General features: G+C 42.0%; 1 pseudogene; it reads right to left on the reverse strand.

The window, feature by feature from the left end:
* Positions 1 to 820: 820 nt before the first annotated feature.
* Positions 821 to 22,640, reverse strand: LOC143563865 (uncharacterized; annotated as a pseudogene).
* Positions 22,641 to 22,982: the final 342 nt, after the last annotated feature.

The raw sequence follows: 22,982 nt of genomic DNA on the forward strand, positions 1-22,982 counted from the left end.
AAATTCAATAATAATTTGATTTACTAATTCTAGCGTTGTGAAATAACCGTTCACTTCTGATTTTGCAACAATCAATAGTAGATCATGTTTTGTAGAATTGAATGGATGAATTATAAATGCTTGATTAATGCTTGATGGGCTTTTCAATTCGGGTTACATACTCAGAAGTCAGAATGCAGTGATTAAGACGGCCACTTCAAATATACCGGACATGATGTGGTAAGATCTTTTTAGGACATAGATTAATGAAAATTAGCATTTATAACTTTGTTATGTGACTTTTTCTAAGCGGTTATCTTATATGGTAAAGAAGCTTAGTTAGAATACTTTGTTTGATCCATTATCCTGATACCGACAAGTGTGAAAACGTTGCGATTTAAGGTTAAAGTTGAAGGCTCATATATTTAAGGTATCATTCCAAAATTAACTCATAGAAAGATAATTTTAGTTTTTCTATATAAACTCCACGTTTAGTTAGTTTATATTTTTATGGTTTCATATTATTTTTTATTTTGACATTTTTTTTCAGGCAAATATTTAGCGTGTTGGCGAAAAATCGAGAGCGCTAGTGCTTCTCGACAAACACAAGCTTAACTCTAATTGCGAGTGCACTTTTGAGGGTAAACTATTTTACATAAAAGCATGCATCTTGTAAAATTGTCCATGGTTACCACGCGCCACAACAGGATACATCATCTCGTTTATACGTAAAGGGAGTTGAAGTTAAATACATTCAATATGAAGTCATCTATTCTTGACTTGATCAAATAAATTAAATTCAACTTAAGCAGGTGTTGCTGGAAGATTAAACCGTATGGAGTCATCGTTGTGATGGGTTAATCGTGAAGTAAGTCTGCACAAAGTTTATAGCAGTAGCCACCAACAAACCCGCCGCCTTCCATAGACTACCAAAGTAGTCGGTAATCAATTCCGCTACCAATGTCTTATACTTGCTATCATGGAGCTTCTCGATCTCTTGCCTGATATGATGAAACATGTGAAGATTAACAGCCGGGACTTCAATCTCATCGTACATCTTAGCCACTTCTTCATCACTACCAAGACTATGAACCAATATATTATTAAGCCGCAACTCCTTCACATCTTCACGTTGAGTAAATCCATCTCATTGACTCATCGGATGTACATTTCAAGTAAATCCATCTACCTGTGAGTAGTGTTACTGAAGCAAACGATCAACTTAGTTTTACATAATTATATATAATTTTCACATGCTTTCAACTCTATACTTTGAGCTTGCACCGTGCTCGACATTTTAGATGAATAAAGAGCAAAAGACAATGAATGCACAAAAGAGGCCGAAAGCGAGACGAAATAAGACCTACAGACAGGGGTGTAACTGAGTAAAGCTACTAGATTACTAAAAACTTGAGTTGCCTTGAGCTTATACAAGCTATGGCATAAAACAGTGTTATTTAATAAACGAGCCTAACTCAGAGCTTCACGTACTAATCGTGCTCGAGTTGGCTTGTCAGGTTAAAGTGCCTGGCATTTAAATAATTTTCATCTAATATATTTAAAATATAGTAGATCTTACATATAAAATATTAAATAAGTAAATAATATAATATGTTATATATAAAAATATATATAAATAATTAAAAATATTTATGCATTAAATAATAAATAATGAATTAGGCAAGTGGAAAAACAAGTAAACAGCCGACTCTCGTAAGTTAAACGAGTTTTGAACTCGGTATTGCTCGTTCACACCTCTACCTGTAAAGCTCTAGAAGATGAAGCGCTTGCTGCGTATATTCCAGCACCTTTTTATGCCTCTTGATCATCACCTCGCCATGGTTTAAGTAGTTAAAGAATCCATTCAAGATATCCTCGCCTTTATCATTCGGGAACTTCAATTTCAACAAAACTTCCAGTACTACAAAAGGAATCTGGTTCTCTAGTAACAAAATATCACGCAATATGTTTATAAACTCCTATTGCGCCCAGAAGATTTTTAGGTATTACGTGTACGCAGCTGACCCGAAAGGAGTCGGATGGGGCAACAGAAATTAATACAATACAACGGCTCGGGCCTTAAGAACTTAACGGTATTTCTAATTGATTTATAAAACGAATATAACGTAAACGCAGCGGATAAACGAGAAGTAAAACTACACCAACAACCAATAACTAGCCAGAAAACTAAAATAGATAATAAAGAACCTGACTCGGCTTCTTTTTCTGATCAAGATAATCGGTTGCAACAGGACAATATTCTAGCCATGGATGTATAATGTATTATACCTATTATCACAGTTTGCAATATCAATACGTGGCTTTCACTTTCAATCCAAGAATGATGCAATTGGTTTTGTGGTGACGTCACACTAATCTCACACAAAACAATTATGTGATATTAATTCACATGCAAAATAACTAGTGGCGGCAGTAGGGTTATCGCGAAAAAACACAAATTCAGACAAAAAATTATAATAACAATCGTAAAGCAGTAAAGACACGAACACAGGATTTACGTGGTTCGGTTACGGTGTGTAACCTACGTCCACGGGCAACGAACAGGGTCTCTTCTTTTATTGAGGTGCAAAAAAAATACATGATACAATATGGTTTATATAGGGAGACATCTAGGGTTTATTTCTTTCTCTACAAGTTCCAAGAAATAAAGTAAATGAGCCACTAAAGTTGAATGGGTGACCAGCCCATTCAACCCTTCAAGTCTTTAACTGTCCAACCCAAGACGGGCCGGGGCTACACCCGTATATAACCCAACAAAGATCAGCATTTATAAATATAATATCATGTCTACATGATAGGCTTTCGATATAGAACAGAACAACACAAAACAAGCATCGCGCAACATCATGTGACTAAATTCCTCATCGGTGTAATAATCAACATAACCATCAATATAACATTTACTGGCACCATGTACCATGTCAAACACTTTGTTTTATAATTCATCTACGGTTTTTCCCATGCCTGAACCATACTCATCTAGTGTTATGAGTTTGTATTTCTCGGCTTGAGCAAGATCGGGTTGGTCATGATGGTACGGGCCAAGTGAGACCACAGCAGGCTGATAGCACTCACTATTTCTACGACCTTTCTCGCTTTTTAAGAGTAACGATGGTACTTTTTCGACATGTCGTTCACGTTTGGAGCTATTGGTGGTCTCCTCGCCTTTAAGGCACCCAACCCACTCTCTGGCTACGCTATTGTTGTCATGAATATTATTGGGGATTTCAACCAATACGTACTCACTTTCATTCATCTCTAATAGCTTTGAGCTGTTGAAATATAATAGTCATAAGTAGTTTAAATATATTACGACATAAGAATTTACATGAATAAGAATAAGAGACTTTTAAAAAGACATTAGGATATGTAACACTTTACATGTTTAATTCTATTCCAAGAGTAGTATGTAAAGGTAGTTTTGTAAATTTAATTACACGTGTTTTTTAAATTATGTACTCAAAGTTAGACACATTGTAATCAGTTATTGTATAATCAAAACTGTTACTACAACAAAATTAATTGAAAAGTTAGATTAACCATTATAGAGATTTGGAAATACCAATTTTACCCACATAGTTGGACGCATCCATATCATTTGTAGACATCATTGTAAACATATCAAAACTATACTGGTGCTCTCGCGATGCCGCATTTGTTTGAACACAAACTCTGGTAATCACGTAACAATTATGTGTGTTTATGGTTTAGTTTAAAGCTTAAAAATCGTTTAAACTGGCCATCAGTTAGGTTTCATAGTTGGTTTTTCTTTAACTTTCGTAATCAATTTATAACAGTTTAGTTTAGATTTTCGTCAACAATGAATTGTTACGAACGGTTTGTCTCACATGTTTAACTTAAAAATTGTAAAATCCGAGTCGTGAACACCCGTACGTAACATGTTATTTTTTTTAAGAAAAATTGGTTTTTATTGGTTCCAACCATCTCATTTTGGTCGGCGTAGGTCCCAATTTTCATTTTGGCTGGCAACGGTCCCAACTTTCACATTCGTTTCTTTTATCAGTCCGCGACTACCAAGTACTAACTTCGTTATCTCATTGCTGACATGTCCATCCTACTTGTCTAAAACATATGGCATGGTAGCCTTGTTGGTGCATAGATGTCAGTAGTTCATATGTCTAATGTCTGTAATCGAGTCTGTAATATTGTTTGTGTATTTGTTTGTAAAAGCGAAGTTGTTGACAAGTTCGCTTAGGCGAACTTGTTAACCAAGCGAATTTGTTGACAAGTTCGCCTAGGCGAACTTGTTGAACGAGCGAAGTTATAGACAACTTCGCCTGAGGCGAAGTTGTCGTGTATTTATATAGGCTTCGGGTTTACTGTTTAAGTGTTGATCGTTTTAGTTCAGTTTACGTGTAATTCAGTAAGTCTATTGACGTGAGGTCGAGAGTCTGTAAGTATCTCGGTTCGAGTTATTAATATAACGTGTGGTTGTTAGTATCGTGTTCGTGTGTTCGTGAGCTTATATTCTACGTCCGTAACGATCTACACAGGGATTCCGCACCTGTGTATATCGGGATATCTCGTGTGATCCGTCCGGGGAACCTACAATTGGTATCAGAGCTTTTGCTCGATTGTGAGGTTCGGGATATTCACGCGGGTGTAGAATTCGTCTCATTTCGGGTATTCACGGGACGAGTTATTGGTGTTTTTGCTCATTCTAGCCTCCTACCAGTGTGTTTTTGCTCATTCTAGCCTACTGGTTGTAAAGCCCGCTCGTAGGGGTCGCACCTCTTTGCATGGACGAGCGCCTAGTTTTCCGAGCACAACGTCCGCGCGTAACCCGCGGGACGGTATTGTTTTAGCTCGTAGTGGCAGCGCCACTTTGCATGGACGAGCACGGTTTTCAGAAATGTCCGCGCGTAACCCGCGGGACGGCTTTATCAAGCATATGTTTTAATGATGTTATCAGAAATATGTTTCAATATGGTTTTATCAAGGATATGATGCAATACGATTTATCAAGTCACCAAAACTTGTGAACTCACTCAGTTTATACTGATTCAAATGTTTTTACGTGTCTTTCAGGTGATAATTAGTAGCGCAAGGAGTCACACATAGAGCACTTCACGCAGAACATCTATAAAAATGGTTTTTGGAAGATTTTAGTTCTATCCCTTCCACACGCGTGGTTGTTCCCGCCGTGTAAGGGGATATGGCGCGGAAATCTTCAACGTTTTTCATATGTGGATGTTTTTATATGTAATTCTAAACAATGTAATGTATTTTGTACTAGACATTTCATGCGCAATGGAAAATTTATTTGAATGTTTGCAATGACCCGTGCTTGACTATCAATTCCCACTCGCGCGCACCCGGCTGTTTCCGCCGTTTAGGGCCGGGTGTGACAGATTGGTATCAGAGCACTGGTTATAGCGAACTAGGAAAGAAGTTTTAACCTAGACTATAACCGTAGGGGAATCGCATGAAATATTTTGCAAAGAAAATATTTTCAAAAGAAAAACCACACACACACTTAGGAACACGGGTCACACAATGTTTAGTGAACACTAGGGATAAGAACATTATGTGCTCAGGGTACATGCGCTAAGTTTGATATATTTTCGTTCTCTTTTAAGAAAAACGAGAATGCCTCCAACCAGAGCCAAGGGAATTACCATGACACCCGAGGAACTCGCAGAAATAATCGCACAGGCGATCGCAACGCATGAGGCCAGCAAGGCCGAATCAAGTCAGGGTCGTCAAGAGACCGAAACCCCAGAACCCGAATCAGGAGCTTTGGACAAAGGATGCTCCTATAAGACATTTATGGCCTGTGAGCCTTGGCCATTCAAGGGCACCGAAGGGGCCATTGGGCTCTACAACTGGATCGACAAAATGGAGACAGTTCTCTCCATTAGCGGGTGTAGTGAAAATCAAAAGGTCCTTTACGCGACCTGCATGTTTCAAGAAGCGGCCTCGTCTTGGTGGAAGCTTCAAGTGAAAACATTGGGACGAGAAGTTGCTCTCCACAAGACCTGGGAGGAGCTGAAGGAAATGATGATGAAAAAGTTCTGCTCTCGCGCCGAAATTCAGAGTCTACAGCAGGAATTTTGGAACCACACCATGATAGGAACTGATATCGACGCCTACAACAACCGATTCAACGAACTTTGCCAGATGGTGCCGGATATGGCGAACACGGAGGAGAAAAAGATCGAGAGGTATATCTTTGGGTTACCCCATGTTATCAGAGTTCCGCTCAATGCCGCAGCGCCTCCAACCTTTGATGAGGCGGTGGCGCGGGCCATTACTCTTACAAGAGATACGGTCCGTGCGGGCATGTTGACCTCGCGCGGGAACGAGCAGCGAACCTCTGACCCCAAGAGAAAATGGAACTCTCACCACCGAGGGTCCGGCTCCAAGCAACCACCATTCAAGAAACAGGAGAGCGTAAGGGCTTACGCGATACAAGCCCTGGAGCCATCACGAAAAGGGTACAATGGGCCTCGCCCATGGTGCAGCAGATGCAAGTATCACCACGAGGGTGAATGCGCAAGCATCATATGCGCCAAATGTAGCAGACCAGGGCACAAGGCGATAAACTGCCATAAGGAAGCTGGGGCAAACGACAACTGCTACGCTTGCGGGAAGCCAGGACATTTCAGTCGGGATTGCCCGCAAAAGAGAAACCAAGCTCGCGGGAGAGCCTTTGTGATCGGCGCGGGCGAAGCAAAAGAAGAACCGAATGTGGTAACCGGTACGTTTCTACTTAACGACCATTTTGCATCTGTCTTATTTGATACTGGCGCTGACCTAAGTTTCATATCCACTGAGTTTAAAAACTCCCTAGGCCTAGCAACCAGTAGGCTAGATACGCCTTATACTATAGAACTAGCCAATGGTAGGTAGATACGCGCGAACGAGAGGACTGAGCAATGTGTATTGGTCATGGGAGGTCACGGATTCAATATTAACTTATTGCCAATAGACTTGGGAAGCTTTGACATTGTGGTAGGCATGGATTGGTTAGTCGAGAACCACGCGGAAGTTATTTGCCATGAGAAGCAGGTTCGGATCCCACTGTTGAGCGGAGAAACCATGGTAATTCAAGGGGAAAGAAGTGGAGTTGCGACAAAACTCATTTCGTGTCTAAAGGCGCGCAAGTGCCTGAGGAAGGGATGCTACGCCTTCCTGGCGCACGTAGTAGAGAAGAAAGGAGATGAGCGAAAGATTGAAGACTTACCAGTGGTGCGCGAATTCCCGGAAGTTTTCCCTGAAGATCTGCCCGGATTACCGCCACCGCGACAAGTCGAGTTTCGAATCGACTTGGTTCCAGGAGCTGCACCAGTAGCTCGAGCACCCTATCGACTAGCTCCATCCGAGATGCAAGAGCTATCCAATCAGTTGCAGGAACTATTGGATAAGGGCTTCATACGCCCAAGCTTTTCACCCTGGGGAGCTCCAGTGCTTTTTGTAAAGAAGAAGGATGGTTCATTTAGAATGTGTATTGACTACAGGGAACTGAACAAGCTGACAGTCAAGAATCGGTACCCCTTACCGAGGATTGACGACTTATTTGATCAGTTGCAGGGATCCAGTTATTACTCGAAGATAGATCTACGGTCAGGTTACCACCAACTTAGGGTCCATGAGGAAGACGTGCCGAAGACAGCCTTCCGAACTAGATACGGCCATTATGAGTTTTTAGTGATGCCTTTCGGGCTAACTAATGCGCCGGCTGTATTCATGGATCTGATGAACCGTGTGTGCAAACCATACTTGGATAAGTTTGTGATTGTATTTATAGATGATATTCTGGTTTACTCCCGAACCAGAGCTGAGCATGAACAACATCTGAGATTAATTTTGGGGTTGCTGAAGGAAGAAAAGTTGTATGCAAAGTTTTCTAAATGTGAGTTTTGGCTTAGAGAGGTTCACTTTCTCGGTCACGTTGTAAACGAGAAAGGAATACACGTCGATCCTTCCAAGGTCAAAGCCATCGAGAATTGGGAAACGCCAAAAACACCAACTGAGGTGAGGCAATTCCTAGGACTAGCTGGCTACTATCGACGTTTCATTGAGAACTTCTCCAAGATAGCTTTACCTCTGACTGCGCTAACTCAGAAAGATAAGAAGTTTGATTGGGGCGAAAACCAGGAAGCAGCATTTCAAATGTTAAAGCAAAAGTTATGTAGTGCGCCAATTTTGTCGCTACCCGAGGGGACGGACGACATCGTCGTCTACTGCGACGCCTCACATCAAGGACTCGGATGTGTCCTTATGCAGAGAAACAAAGTCATAGCGTATGCCTCTCGTCAACTCAAGGTCAATGAAAGGAATTATACAACGCATGATCTGGAACTTGGAGCAGTTGTTTTCGCGCTAAAGATTTGGCGCCATTATCTTTATGGTACAAAGTGTTTGATTTTTACGGATCACAAGAGCCTTCAACATATATTTGATCAAAAGGATTTAAACATGAGGAAACGAAGATGGGTCGAATTATTGAATGATTATGATTGTGAAATAAAGTATCATCCTGGAAAGGCGAATGTGGTAGCAGACGCTTTAAGTAGGAAAGAGCAAGCAAAGACACTACGAGTTAAGGCTCTAAGATTGACCATTCGCGCAGACCTCACTACCCGCATCCGAGAAGCTCAACAAGAAGCCTTGAACCAGAGTTTGTCAAGAACGAATCCCTTGGGGGTATGATTAAGAATTTGGAGCTCAAAAAGAACGATACTCGATATTTTGCTAACCGCATATGGGTCCCTCTCAAAGGAGGATTGCGCGAGCAAGTGTTAAACGAAGCTCACAAAACGCGGTATTCCGTACATCCTGGCGCAGACAAGATGTACCAAGATGTTAAAGCGCTGTATTGGTGGCCCAATCTTAAGGGCGACATCGCGACGTATGTCAGTAAGTGCCTGACGTGTTCGAAGGTGAAGGCTGAATACCAGAAACCGTCGGGGTTGCTTCAACAGCCAGAAATTCCCATGTGGAAGTGGGAACAAATCTCCATGGACTTCATTACCAAACTGCCAAGGACACCTAGGGGTTACAACACGATTTGGGTTATTGTAGACCGGCTAACTAAGTCAGCACACTTCCTGCCGATCAAGGAAACCGATGAGATGGAAAAGTTAGCCCGATTGTATATTCGAGAAGTAGTTTCAAAACACGGAGTTCCGGTATCCATCATTTCTGATAGAGATAGTCGTTTCACCTCAAGATTTTGGAGATCGTTACAAGGGGCTTTAGGTACTCGTCTTGACATGAGTACGGCTTATCATCCCCAAAGGGATGGACAAAGCGAGCGAACCATTCAAACATTAGAAGATATGTTGCGCGCGTGCGCAATCGATTTCGGGGGTAGCTGGGATACTCATCTCCCATTGGTTGAATTTTCATACAATAACAGTTATCACACAAGCCTCTAGGCTGCGCCATTTGAAGCCTTGTATGGGCGCAAGTGTAGGTCCCCACTGTGTTGGGCTGAAGTGGGTGACAAGCAAATGACTGGTCCAGAATTGATCCAAGAAACGACGGACAAAATTTTCCAGATACAGGATCGCCTTAAGGCAGCGCGCGACAGACAGAAAAGCTATGCAGATGTGAGAAGAAAACCGTTGGAATTTCAAGTAGGGGATAGAGTACTTTTAAAAGTCTCTCCATGGAAGGGAGTCCCCCGTTTCGGCAAGCGAGGAAAGTTAAATCCGCGATACATCGGACCATTTGAGATCCTGGAAAGGATCGGTCCAGTTGCTTATAAACTCCATTTACCCGCCGAACTTAGTGGAGTTCATGACACGTTTCATGTATCCAACCTCAAGAAGTGCTTATCTGATGAAACGTTAATTTTACCATTGGACGAGGTTCATATCGACAAACAGCTACACTTCATGGAAGAGCCTATAGCAGTAACCGATTGGAAAGAACAAAAGTTGCGAAGAAGCCGAATCAAGTTAGTAAAGGTTCAATGGAACTCAAAGCGTGGACCTGAATTCACTTGGGAAAGAGAAGACCAAATGCGCAAAAAGTACCCATACCTCTTCCAAAGGATAGCTCCTACCAGCGACACCTCCTAATTTCGGGACGAAATTCTCCTAACGGGGGGAGAATGTGACACCCGGTAATTTCCCAATCCCATAAACCAAGTAATCAACCTAATTATTAGGAGATTGTGAATGTTATGCGCGCCATTATCAGCGCGGGCATATGTTATATGCGCCATGCGCGGATGCGATGCGCGCCATGTTAGGATCAGCGCGGGCATATGTTATGTGCGCTACGCGCACAGGTTTTGTGTTTTCATAACTTAATTTTATGTCGTTTCTGTCTAATGGGTTGCATACCTCTTCAATGATCAATAAGTAAAACTATGTTCAAACAATATCCTAATTTCCTAATTAAGACCCAAACCATTTATGCGCGCGCGGAAAAAGGGAACTAACCTCCCCGCATGGCGGGAACATTGAGAGCTAGTTTGTTTGAAGCTCCAAGATGGAATTGACTTCAACATAACTGATCACTATGTTGAAATACCAAGACCTCATGGAGAATCTACAAATGAAACTCAACGTCCCTGACTACGAGAAGGTTACGCACCTACCCGCATCAAATAAAAAGGAGTTATGTGCGACACCTGCGGGAAGAATCCCCGCGGGACACCTTAAAACTAAACCCTTTACGCATGAACGTCTGCACAGAAACCAACCACCTTTTCGCTTAAATCCAAAAGTTCACCCTGTTAATAAACTCTGAGAACGCTGGTTCCAGCAGAGCCAGATGGACCCGCAGGATTCCTTATAAGGACGCCTGCGCAGTGATACGCGCAGGATTCGTTACAAGGACGCTTGCGCGAAGACCAACTGGAGCCGCCGGACCCACAACGTTCAAGGAAATGGCCTTCACGCAGAAGGCTATACGCGCAAGGCTACACGCACAAAACACTTAGTCTATTCTTCAGATGTAAGGGGATTACCCCCGCCCAGAAAGAACCAGTTGCGTGTTTCAGAGATTTTTACCTTTTGACTGCACACTGACAACAGTACCAGGAAAAGTATACTGTAACACGAAATGTCAGCTGTCAGCCGCACCTACTCTCACCAACCACAGTCCTGCATGTACTGTCAAATCCATCAGAATCTTTATAACCACTCCCTAGGACCATCACCCCCATCCCTAAAATAAATAATAATAAACCCCATACCTTGTCATCATTACACCCAATATAAATAAGATTTCAATCCCCTAAATCAAGGGATTGTGTTCCCTTGAATTTGCCTATAAATAAGTATCAATTCTTGAATAAAAATATCACAACCACAAGAAACACACTCCAAACTCCTCTCTTAAACCTGTAATTCTGCACTAACCATCTCCCAAGCATCCATCGCTAGGTAAGCCGAAACTTTAGTCTTGAGATTTACTTTTCTGACCAGCCCTTATATTCTTCGATTACTTGGTCTTAATACACATATTTCTTGTTATTTAAACATATTCTAGACTTCCAATTTCGAGGCTAACATCAGGAAACCCGAATCTCGTTTAATCTCTCTCTAAACCATCACTTAACAAGAATCACAGGTGAGTCTCACAGCCCCTATTTCAACAAAACTTCCAGTACTACAAAAGGAATCTGGTTCTCTAGTAACAAAATATCACGCAATATGTTTATAAACTCCTATTGCGCCCAGAAGATTTTTAGGTATTACGTGTACGCAGCTGACCCGAAAGGAGTCGGATGGGGCAACAGAAATTAATACAATACAACGGCTCGGGCCTTAAGAACTTAACGGTATTTCTAATTGATTTATAAAACGAATATAACGTAAACGCAGCGGATAAACGAGAAGTAAAACTACACCAACAACCAATAACTAGCCAGAAAACTAAAATAGATAATAAAGAACCTGACTCGGCTTCTTTTTCTGATCAAGATAATCGGTTGCAACAGGACAATATTCTAGCCATGGATGTATAATGTATTATACCTATTATCACAGTTTGCAATATCAATACGTGGCTTTCACTTTCAATCCAAGAATGATGCAATTGGTTTTGTGGTGACGTCACACTAATCTCACACAAAACAATTATGTGATATTAATTCACATGCAAAATAACTAGTGGCGGCAGTAGGGTTATCGCGAAAAAACACAAATTCAGACAAAAAATTATAATAACAATCGTAAAGCAGTAAAGACACGAACACAGGATTTACGTGGTTCGGTTACGGTGTGTAACCTACGTCCACGGGCAACGAACAGGGTCTCTTCTTTTATTGAGGTGCAAAAAAAATACATGATACAATATGGTTTATATAGGGAGACATCTAGGGTTTATTTCTTTCTCTACAAGTTCCAAGAAATAAAGTAAATGAGCCACTAAAGTTGAATGGGTGACCAGCCCATTCAACCCTTCAAGTCTTTAACTGTCCAACCCAAGACGGGCCGGGGCTACACCCGTATATAACCCAACAAAGATCAGCATTTATAAATATAATATCATGTCTACATGATAGGCTTTCGATATAGAACAGAACAACACAAAACAAGCATCGCGCAACATCATGTGACTAAATTCCTCATCGGTGTAATAATCAACATAACCATCAATATAACATTTACTGGCACCATGTACCATGTCAAACACTTTGTTTTATAATTCATCTACGGTTTTTCCCATGCCTGAACCATACTCATCTAGTGTTATGAGTTTGTATTTCTCGGCTTGAGCAAGATCGGGTTGGTCATGATGGTACGGGCCAAGTGAGACCACAGCAGGCTGATAGCACTCACTATTTCTACGACCTTTCTCGCTTTTTAAGAGTAACGATGGTACTTTTTCGACATGTCGTTCACGTTTGGAGCTATTGGTGGTCTCCTCGCCTTTAAGGCACCCAACCCACTCTCTGGCTACGCTATTGTTGTCATGAATATTATTGGGGATTTCAACCAATACGTACTCACTTTCATTCATCTCTAATAGCTTTGAGCTGTTGAAATATAATAGTCATAAGTAGTTTAAATATATTACGACATAAGAATTTACATGAATAAGAATAAGAGACTTTTAAAAAGACATTAGGATATGTAACACTTTACATGTTTAATTCTATTCCAAGAGTAGTATGTAAAGGTAGTTTTGTAAATTTAATTACACGTGTTTTTTAAATTATGTACTCAAAGTTAGACACATTGTAATCAGTTATTGTATAATCAAAACTGTTACTACAACAAAATTAATTGAAAAGTTAGATTAACCATTATAGAGATTTGGAAATACCAATTTTACCCACATAGTTGGACGCATCCATATCATTTGTAGACATCATTGTAAACATATCAAAACTATACTGGTGCTCTCGCGATGCCGCATTTGTTTGAACACAAACTCTGGTAATCACGTAACAATTATGTGTGTTTATGGTTTAGTTTAAAGCTTAAAAATCGTTTAAACTGGCCATCAGTTAGGTTTCATAGTTGGTTTTTCTTTAACTTTCGTAATCAATTTATAACAGTTTAGTTTAGATTTTCGTCAACAATGAATTGTTACGAACGGTTTGTCTCACATGTTTAACTTAAAAATTGTAAAATCCGAGTCGTGAACACCCGTACGTAACATGTTATTTTTTTTAAGAAAAATTGGTTTTTATTGGTTCCAACCATCTCATTTTGGTCGGCGTAGGTCCCAATTTTCATTTTGGCTGGCAACGGTCCCAACTTTCACATTCGTTTCTTTTATCAGTCCGCGACTACCAAGTACTAACTTCGTTATCTCATTGCTGACATGTCCATCCTACTTGTCTAAAACATATGGCATGGTAGCCTTGTTGGTGCATAGATGTCAGTAGTTCATATGTCTAATGTCTGTAATCGAGTCTGTAATATTGTTTGTGTATTTGTTTGTAAAAGCGAAGTTGTTGACAAGTTCGCTTAGGCGAACTTGTTAACCAAGCGAAGTTGTTGACAAGTTCGCCTAGGCGAACTTGTTGAACGAGCGAAGTTATAGACAACTTCGCCTGAGGCGAAGTTGTCGTGTATTTATATAGGCTTCGGGTTTACTGTTTAAGTGTTGATCGTTTTAGTTCAGTTTACGTGTAATTCAGTAAGTCTATTGACGTGAGGTCGAGAGTCTGTAAGTATCTCGGTTCGAGTTATTAATATAACGTGTGGTTGTTAGTATCGTGTTCGTGTGTTCGTGAGCTTATATTCTACGTCCGTAACGATCTACACAGGGATTCCGCACCTGTGTATATCGGGATATCTCGTGTGATCCGTCCGGGGAACCTACAATTGGTATCAGAGCTTTTGCTCGATTGTGAGGTTCGGGATATTCACGCGGGTGTAGAATTCGTCTCATTTCGGGTATTCACGGGACGAGTTATTGGTGTTTTTGCTCATTCTAGCCTCCTACCAGTGTGTTTTTGCTCATTCTAGCCTACTGGTTGTAAAGCCCGCTCGTAGGGGTCGCACCTCTTTGCATGGACGAGCGCCTAGTTTTCCGAGCACAACGTCCGCGCGTAACCCGCGGGACGGTATTGTTTTAGCTCGTAGTGGCAGCGCCACTTTGCATGGACGAGCACGGTTTTCAGAAATGTCCGCGCGTAACCCGCGGGACGGCTTTATCAAGCATATGTTTTAATGATGTTATCAGAAATATGTTTCAATATGGTTTTATCAAGGATATGATGCAATACGATTTATCAAGTCACCAAAACTTGTGAACTCACTCAGTTTATACTGATTCAAATGTTTTTACGTGTCTTTCAGGTGATAATTAGTAGCGCAAGGAGTCACACATAGAGCACTTCACGCAGAACATCTATAAAAATGGTTTTTGGAAGATTTTAGTTCTATCCCTTCCACACGCGTGGTTGTTCCCGCCGTGTAAGGGGATATGGCGCGGAAATCTTCAACGTTTTTCATATGTGGATGTTTTTATATGTAATTCTAAACAATGTAATGTATTTTGTACTAGACATTTCATGCGCAATGGAAAATTTATTTGAATGTTTGCAATGACCCGTGCTTGACTATCAATTCCCACTCGCGCGCACCCGGCTGTTTCCGCCGTTTAGGGCCGGGTGTGACAGATTGGTATCAGAGCACTGGTTATAGCGAACTAGGAAAGAAGTTTTAACCTAGACTATAACCGTAGGGGAATCGCATGAAATATTTTGCAAAGAAAATATTTTCAAAAGAAAAACCACACACACACTTAGGAACACGGGTCACACAATGTTTAGTGAACACTAGGGATAAGAACATTATGTGCTCAGGGTACATGCGCTAAGTTTGATATATTTTCGTTCTCTTTTAAGAAAAACGAGAATGCCTCCAACCAGAGCCAAGGGAATTACCATGACACCCGAGGAACTCGCAGAAATAATCGCACAGGCGATCGCAACGCATGAGGCCAGCAAGGCCGAATCAAGTCAGGGTCGTCAAGAGACCGAAACCCCAGAACCCGAATCAGGAGCTTTGGACAAAGGATGCTCCTATAAGACATTTATGGCCTGTGAGCCTTGGCCATTCAAGGGCACCGAAGGGGCCATTGGGCTCTACAACTGGATCGACAAAATGGAGACAGTTCTCTCCATTAGCGGGTGTAGTGAAAATCAAAAGGTCCTTTACGCGACCTGCATGTTTCAAGAAGCGGCCTCGTCTTGGTGGAAGCTTCAAGTGAAAACATTGGGACGAGAAGTTGCTCTCCACAAGACCTGGGAGGAGCTGAAGGAAATGATGATGAAAAAGTTCTGCTCTCGCGCCGAAATTCAGAGTCTACAGCAGGAATTTTGGAACCACACCATGATAGGAACTGATATCGACGCCTACAACAACCGATTCAACGAACTTTGCCAGATGGTGCCGGATATGGCGAACACGGAGGAGAAAAAGATCGAGAGGTATATCTTTGGGTTACCCCATGTTATCAGAGTTCCGCTCAATGCCGCAGCGCCTCCAACCTTTGATGAGGCGGTGGCGCGGGCCATTACTCTTACAAGAGATACGGTCCGTGCGGGCATGTTGACCTCGCGCGGGAACGAGCAGCGAACCTCTGACCCCAAGAGAAAATGGAACTCTCACCACCGAGGGTCCGGCTCCAAGCAACCACCATTCAAGAAACAGGAGAGCGTAAGGGCTTACGCGATACAAGCCCTGGAGCCATCACGAAAAGGGTACAATGGGCCTCGCCCATGGTGCAGCAGATGCAAGTATCACCACGAGGGTGAATGCGCAAGCATCATATGCGCCAAATGTAGCAGACCAGGGCACAAGGCGATAAACTGCCATAAGGAAGCTGGGGCAAACGACAACTGCTACGCTTGCGGGAAGCCAGGACATTTCAGTCGGGATTGCCCGCAAAAGAGAAACCAAGCTCGCGGGAGAGCCTTTGTGATCGGCGCGGGCGAAGCAAAAGAAGAACCGAATGTGGTAACCGGTACGTTTCTACTTAACGACCATTTTGCATCTGTCTTATTTGATACTGGCGCTGACCTAAGTTTCATATCCACTGAGTTTAAAAACTCCCTAGGCCTAGCAACCAGTAGGCTAGACACGCCTTATACTATAGAACTAGCCAATGGTAGGTAGATACGCGCGAACGAGAGGACTGAGCAATGTGTATTGGTCATGGGAGGTCACGGATTCAATATTAACTTATTGCCAATAGACTTGGGAAGCTTTGACATTGTGGTAGGCATGGATTGGTTAGTCGAGAACCACGCGGAAGTTATTTGCCATGAGAAGCAGGTTCGGATCCCACTGTTGAGCGGAGAAACCATGGTAATTCAAGGGGAAAGAAGTGGAGTTGCGACAAAACTCATTTCGTGTCTAAAGGCGCGCAAGTGCCTGAGGAAGGGATGCTACGCCTTCCTGGCGCACGTAGTAGAGAAGAAAGGAGATGAGCGAAAGATTGAAGACTTACCAGTGGTGCGCGAATTCCCGGAAGTTTTCCCTGAAGATCTGCCCGGATTACCGCCACCGCGACAAGTCGAGTTTCGAATCGACTTGGTTCCAGGAGCTGCACCAGTAGCTCGAGCACCCTATCGACTAGCTCCATCCGAGATGCAAGAGCTATCCAATCAGTTGCAGGAACTATTGGATAAGGGCTTCATACGCCCAAGCTTTTCACCCTGGGGAGCTCCAGTGCTTTTTGTAAAGAAGAAGGATGGTTCATTTAGAATGTGTATTGACTACAGGGAACTGAACAAGCTGACAGTCAAGAATCGGTACCCCTTACCGAGGATTGACGACTTATTTGATCAGTTGCAGGGATCCAGTTATTACTCGAAGATAGATCTACGGTCAGGTTACCACCAACTTAGGGTCCATGAGGAAGACGTGCCGAAGACAGCCTTCCGAACTAGATACGGCCATTATGAGTTTTTAGTGATGCCTTTCGGGCTAACTAATGCGCCGGCTGTATTCATGGATCTGATGAACCGTGTGTGCAAACCATACTTGGATAAGTTTGTGATTGTATTTATAGATGATATTCTGGTTTACTCCCGAACCAGAGCTGAGCATGAACAACATCTGAGATTAATTTTGGGGTTGCTGAAGGAAGAAAAGTTGTATGCAAAGTTTTCTAAATGTGAGTTTTGGCTTAGAGAGGTTCACTTTCTCGGTCACGTTGTAAACGAGAAAGGAATACACGTCGATCCTTCCAAGGTCAAAGCCATCGAGAATTGGGAAACGCCAAAAACACCAACTGAGGTGAGGCAATTCCTAGGACTAGCTGGCTACTATCGACGTTTCATTGAGAACTTCTCCAAGATAGCTTTACCTCTGACTGCGCTAACTCAGAAAGATAAGAAGTTTGATTGGGGCGAAAACCAGGAAGCAGCATTTCAAATGTTAAAGCAAAAGTTATGTAGTGCGCCAATTTTGTCGCTACCCGAGGGGACGGACGACATCGTCGTCTACTGCGACGCCTCACATCAAGGACTCGGATGTGTCCTTATGCAGAGAAACAAAGTCATAGCGTATGCCTCTCGTCAACTCAAGGTCAATGAAAGGAATTATACAACGCATGATCTGGAACTTGGAGCAGTTGTTTTCGCGCTAAAGATTTGGCGCCATTATCTTTATGGTACAAAGTGTTTGATTTTTACGGATCACAAGAGCCTTCAACATATATTTGATCAAAAGGATTTAAACATGAGGAAACGAAGATGGGTCGAATTATTGAATGATTATGATTGTGAAATAAAGTATCATCCTGGAAAGGCGAATGTGGTAGCAGACGCTTTAAGTAGGAAAGAGCAAGCAAAGACACTACGAGTTAAGGCTCTAAGATTGACCATTCGCGCAGACCTCACTACCCGCATCCGAGAAGCTCAACAAGAAGCCTTGAACCAGAGTTTGTCAAGAACGAATCCCTTGGGGGTATGATTAAGAATTTGGAGCTCAAAAAGAACGATACTCGATATTTTGCTAACCGCATATGGGTCCCTCTCAAAGGAGGATTGCGCGAGCAAGTGTTAAACGAAGCTCACAAAACGCGGTATTCCGTACATCCTGGCGCAGACAAGATGTACCAAGATGTTAAAGCGCTGTATTGGTGGCCCAATCTTAAGGGCGACATCGCGACGTATGTCAGTAAGTGCCTGACGTGTTCGAAGGTGAAGGCTGAATACCAGAAACCGTCGGGGTTGCTTCAACAGCCAGAAATTCCCATGTGGAAGTGGGAACAAATCTCCATGGACTTCATTACCAAACTGCCAAGGACACCTAGGGGTTACAACACGATTTGGGTTATTGTAGACCGGCTAACTAAGTCAGCACACTTCCTGCCGATCAAGGAAACCGATGAGATGGAAAAGTTAGCCCGATTGTATATTCGAGAAGTAGTTTCAAAACACGGAGTTCCGGTATCCATCATTTCTGATAGAGATAGTCGTTTCACCTCAAGATTTTGGAGATCGTTACAAGGGGCTTTAGGTACTCGTCTTGACATGAGTACGGCTTATCATCCCCAAAGGGATGGACAAAGCGAGCGAACCATTCAAACATTAGAAGATATGTTGCGCGCGTGCGCAATCGATTTCGGGGGTAGCTGGGATACTCATCTCCCATTGGTTGAATTTTCATACAATAACAGTTATCACACAAGCCTCTAGGCTGCGCCATTTGAAGCCTTGTATGGGCGCAAGTGTAGGTCCCCACTGTGTTGGGCTGAAGTGGGTGACAAGCAAATGACTGGTCCAGAATTGATCCAAGAAACGACGGACAAAATTTTCCAGATACAGGATCGCCTTAAGGCAGCGCGCGACAGACAGAAAAGCTATGCAGATGTGAGAAGAAAACCGTTGGAATTTCAAGTAGGGGATAGAGTACTTTTAAAAGTCTCTCCATGGAAGGGAGTCCCCCGTTTCGGCAAGCGAGGAAAGTTAAATCCGCGATACATCGGACCATTTGAGATCCTGGAAAGGATCGGTCCAGTTGCTTATAAACTCCATTTACCCGCCGAACTTAGTGGAGTTCATGACACGTTTCATGTATCCAACCTCAAGAAGTGCTTATCTGATGAAACGTTAATTTTACCATTGGACGAGGTTCATATCGACAAACAGCTACACTTCGTGGAAGAGCCTATAGCAGTAACCGATTGGAAAGAACAAAAGTTGCGAAGAAGCCGAATCAAGTTAGTAAAGGTTCAATGGAACTCAAAGCGTGGACCTGAATTCACTTGGGAAAGAGAAGACCAAATGCGCAAAAAGTACCCATACCTCTTCCAAAGGATAGCTCCTACCAGCGACACCTCCTAATTTCGGGACGAAATTCTCCTAACGGGGGGAGAATGTGACACCCGGTAATTTCCCAATCCCATAAACCAAGTAATCAACCTAATTATTAGGAGATTGTGAATGTTATGCGCGCCATTATCAGCGCGGGCATATGTTATATGCGCCATGCGCGGATGCGATGCGCGCCATGTTAGGATCAGCGCGGGCATATGTTATGTGCGCTACGCGCACAGGTTTTGTGTTTTCATAACTTAATTTTATGTCGTTTCTGTCTAATGGGTTGCATACCTCTTCAATGATCAATAAGTAAAACTATGTTCAAACAATATCCTAATTTCCTAATTAAGACCCAAACCATTTATGCGCGCGCGGAAAAAGGGAACTAACCTCCCCGCATGGCGGGAACATTGAGAGCTAGTTTGTTTGAAGCTCCAAGATGGAATTGACTTCAACATAACTGATCACTATGTTGAAATACCAAGACCTCATGGAGAATCTACAAATGAAACTCAACGTCCCTGACTACGAGAAGGTTACGCACCTACCCGCATCAAATAAAAAGGAGTTATGTGCGACACCTGCGGGAAGAATCCCCGCGGGACACCTTAAAACTAAACCCTTTACGCATGAACGTCTGCACAGAAACCAACCACCTTTTCGCTTAAATCCAAAAGTTCACCCTGTTAATAAACTCTGAGAACGCTGGTTCCAGCAGAGCCAGATGGACCCGCAGGATTCCTTATAAGGACGCCTGCGCAGTGATACGCGCAGGATTCGTTACAAGGACGCTTGCGCGAAGACCAACTGGAGCCGCCGGACCCACAACGTTCAAGGAAATGGCCTTCACGCAGAAGGCTATACGCGCAAGGCTACACGCACAAAACACTTAGTCTATTCTTCAGATGTAAGGGGATTACCCCCGCCCAGAAAGAACCAGTTGCGTGTTTCAGAGATTTTTACCTTTTGACTGCACACTGACAACAGTACCAGGAAAAGTATACTGTAACACGAAATGTCAGCTGTCAGCCGCACCTACTCTCACCAACCACAGTCCTGCATGTACTGTCAAATCCATCAGAATCTTTATAACCACTCCCTAGGACCATCACCCCCATCCCTAAAATAAATAATAATAAACCCCATACCTTGTCATCATTACACCCAATATAAATAAGATTTCAATCCCCTAAATCAAGGGATTGTGTTCCCTTGAATTTGCCTATAAATAAGTATCAATTCTTGAATAAAAATATCACAACCACAAGAAACACACTCCAAACTCCTCTCTTAAACCTGTAATTCTGCACTAACCATCTCCCAAGCATCCATCGCTAGGTAAGCCGAAACTTTAGTCTTGAGATTTACTTTTCTGACCAGCCCTTATATTCTTCGATTACTTGGTCTTAATACACATATTTCTTGTTATTTAAACATATTCTAGACTTCCAATTTCGAGGCTAACATCAGGAAACCCGAATCTCGTTTAATCTCTCTCTAAACCATCACTTAACAAGAATCACAGGTGAGTCTCACAGCCCCTATTTCAACAAAACTTCCAGTACTACAAAAGGAATCTGGTTCTCTAGTAACAAAATATCACGCAATATGTTTATAAACTCCTATTGCGCCCAGAAGATTTTTAGGTATTACGTGTACGCAGCTGACCCGAAAGGAGTCGGATGGGGCAACAGAAATTAATACAATACAACGGCTCGGGCCTTAAGAACTTAACGGTATTTCTAATTGATTTATAAAACGAATATAACGTAAACGCAGCGGATAAACGAGAAGTAAAACTACACCAACAACCAATAACTAGCCAGAAAACTAAAATAGATAATAAAGAACCTGACTCGGCTTCTTTTTCTGATCAAGATAATCGGTTGCAACAGGACAATATTCTAGCCATGGATGTATAATGTATTATACCTATTATCACAGTTTGCAATATCAATACGTGGCTTTCACTTTCAATCCAAGAATGATGCAATTGGTTTTGTGGTGACGTCACACTAATCTCACACAAAACAATTATGTGATATTAATTCACATGCAAAATAACTAGTGGCGGCAGTAGGGTTATCGCGAAAAAACACAAATTCAGACAAAAAATTATAATAACAATCGTAAAGCAGTAAAGACACGAACACAGGATTTACGTGGTTCGGTTACGGTGTGTAACCTACGTCCACGGGCAACGAACAGGGTCTCTTCTTTTATTGAGGTGCAAAAAAAATACATGATACAATATGGTTTATATAGGGAGACATCTAGGGTTTATTTCTTTCTCTACAAGTTCCAAGAAATAAAGTAAATGAGCCACTAAAGTTGAATGGGTGACCAGCCCATTCAACCCTTCAAGTCTTTAACTGTCCAACCCAAGACGGGCCGGGGCTACACCCGTATATAACCCAACAAAGATCAGCATTTATAAATATAATATCATGTCTACATGATAGGCTTTCGATATAGAACAGAACAACACAAAACAAGCATCGCGCAACATCATGTGACTAAATTCCTCATCGGTGTAATAATCAACATAACCATCAATATAACATTTACTGGCACCATGTACCATGTCAAACACTTTGTTTTATAATTCATCTACGGTTTTTCCCATGCCTGAACCATACTCATCTAGTGTTATGAGTTTGTATTTCTCGGCTTGAGCAAGATCGGGTTGGTCATGATGGTACGGGCCAAGTGAGACCACAGCAGGCTGATAGCACTCACTATTTCTACGACCTTTCTCGCTTTTTAAGAGTAACGATGGTACTTTTTCGACATGTCGTTCACGTTTGGAGCTATTGGTGGTCTCCTCGCCTTTAAGGCACCCAACCCACTCTCTGGCTACGCTATTGTTGTCATGAATATTATTGGGGATTTCAACCAATACGTACTCACTTTCATTCATCTCTAATAGCTTTGAGCTGTTGAAATATAATAGTCATAAGTAGTTTAAATATATTACGACATAAGAATTTACATGAATAAGAATAAGAGACTTTTAAAAAGACATTAGGATATGTAACACTTTACATGTTTAATTCTATTCCAAGAGTAGTATGTAAAGGTAGTTTTGTAAATTTAATTACACGTGTTTTTTAAATTATGTACTCAAAGTTAGACACATTGTAATCAGTTATTGTATAATCAAAACTGTTACTACAACAAAATTAATTGAAAAGTTAGATTAACCATTATAGAGATTTGGAAATACCAATTTTACCCACATAGTTGGACGCATCCATATCAT

Source organism: Bidens hawaiensis, unplaced genomic scaffold, assembly GCF_021521415.1.
Source record: "Bidens hawaiensis isolate Kalapana, Puna unplaced genomic scaffold, B.hawaiensis_p1.1 tig00001206_1, whole genome shotgun sequence".
NCBI lineage: Eukaryota > Viridiplantae > Streptophyta > Magnoliopsida > Asterales > Asteraceae > Bidens > Bidens hawaiensis.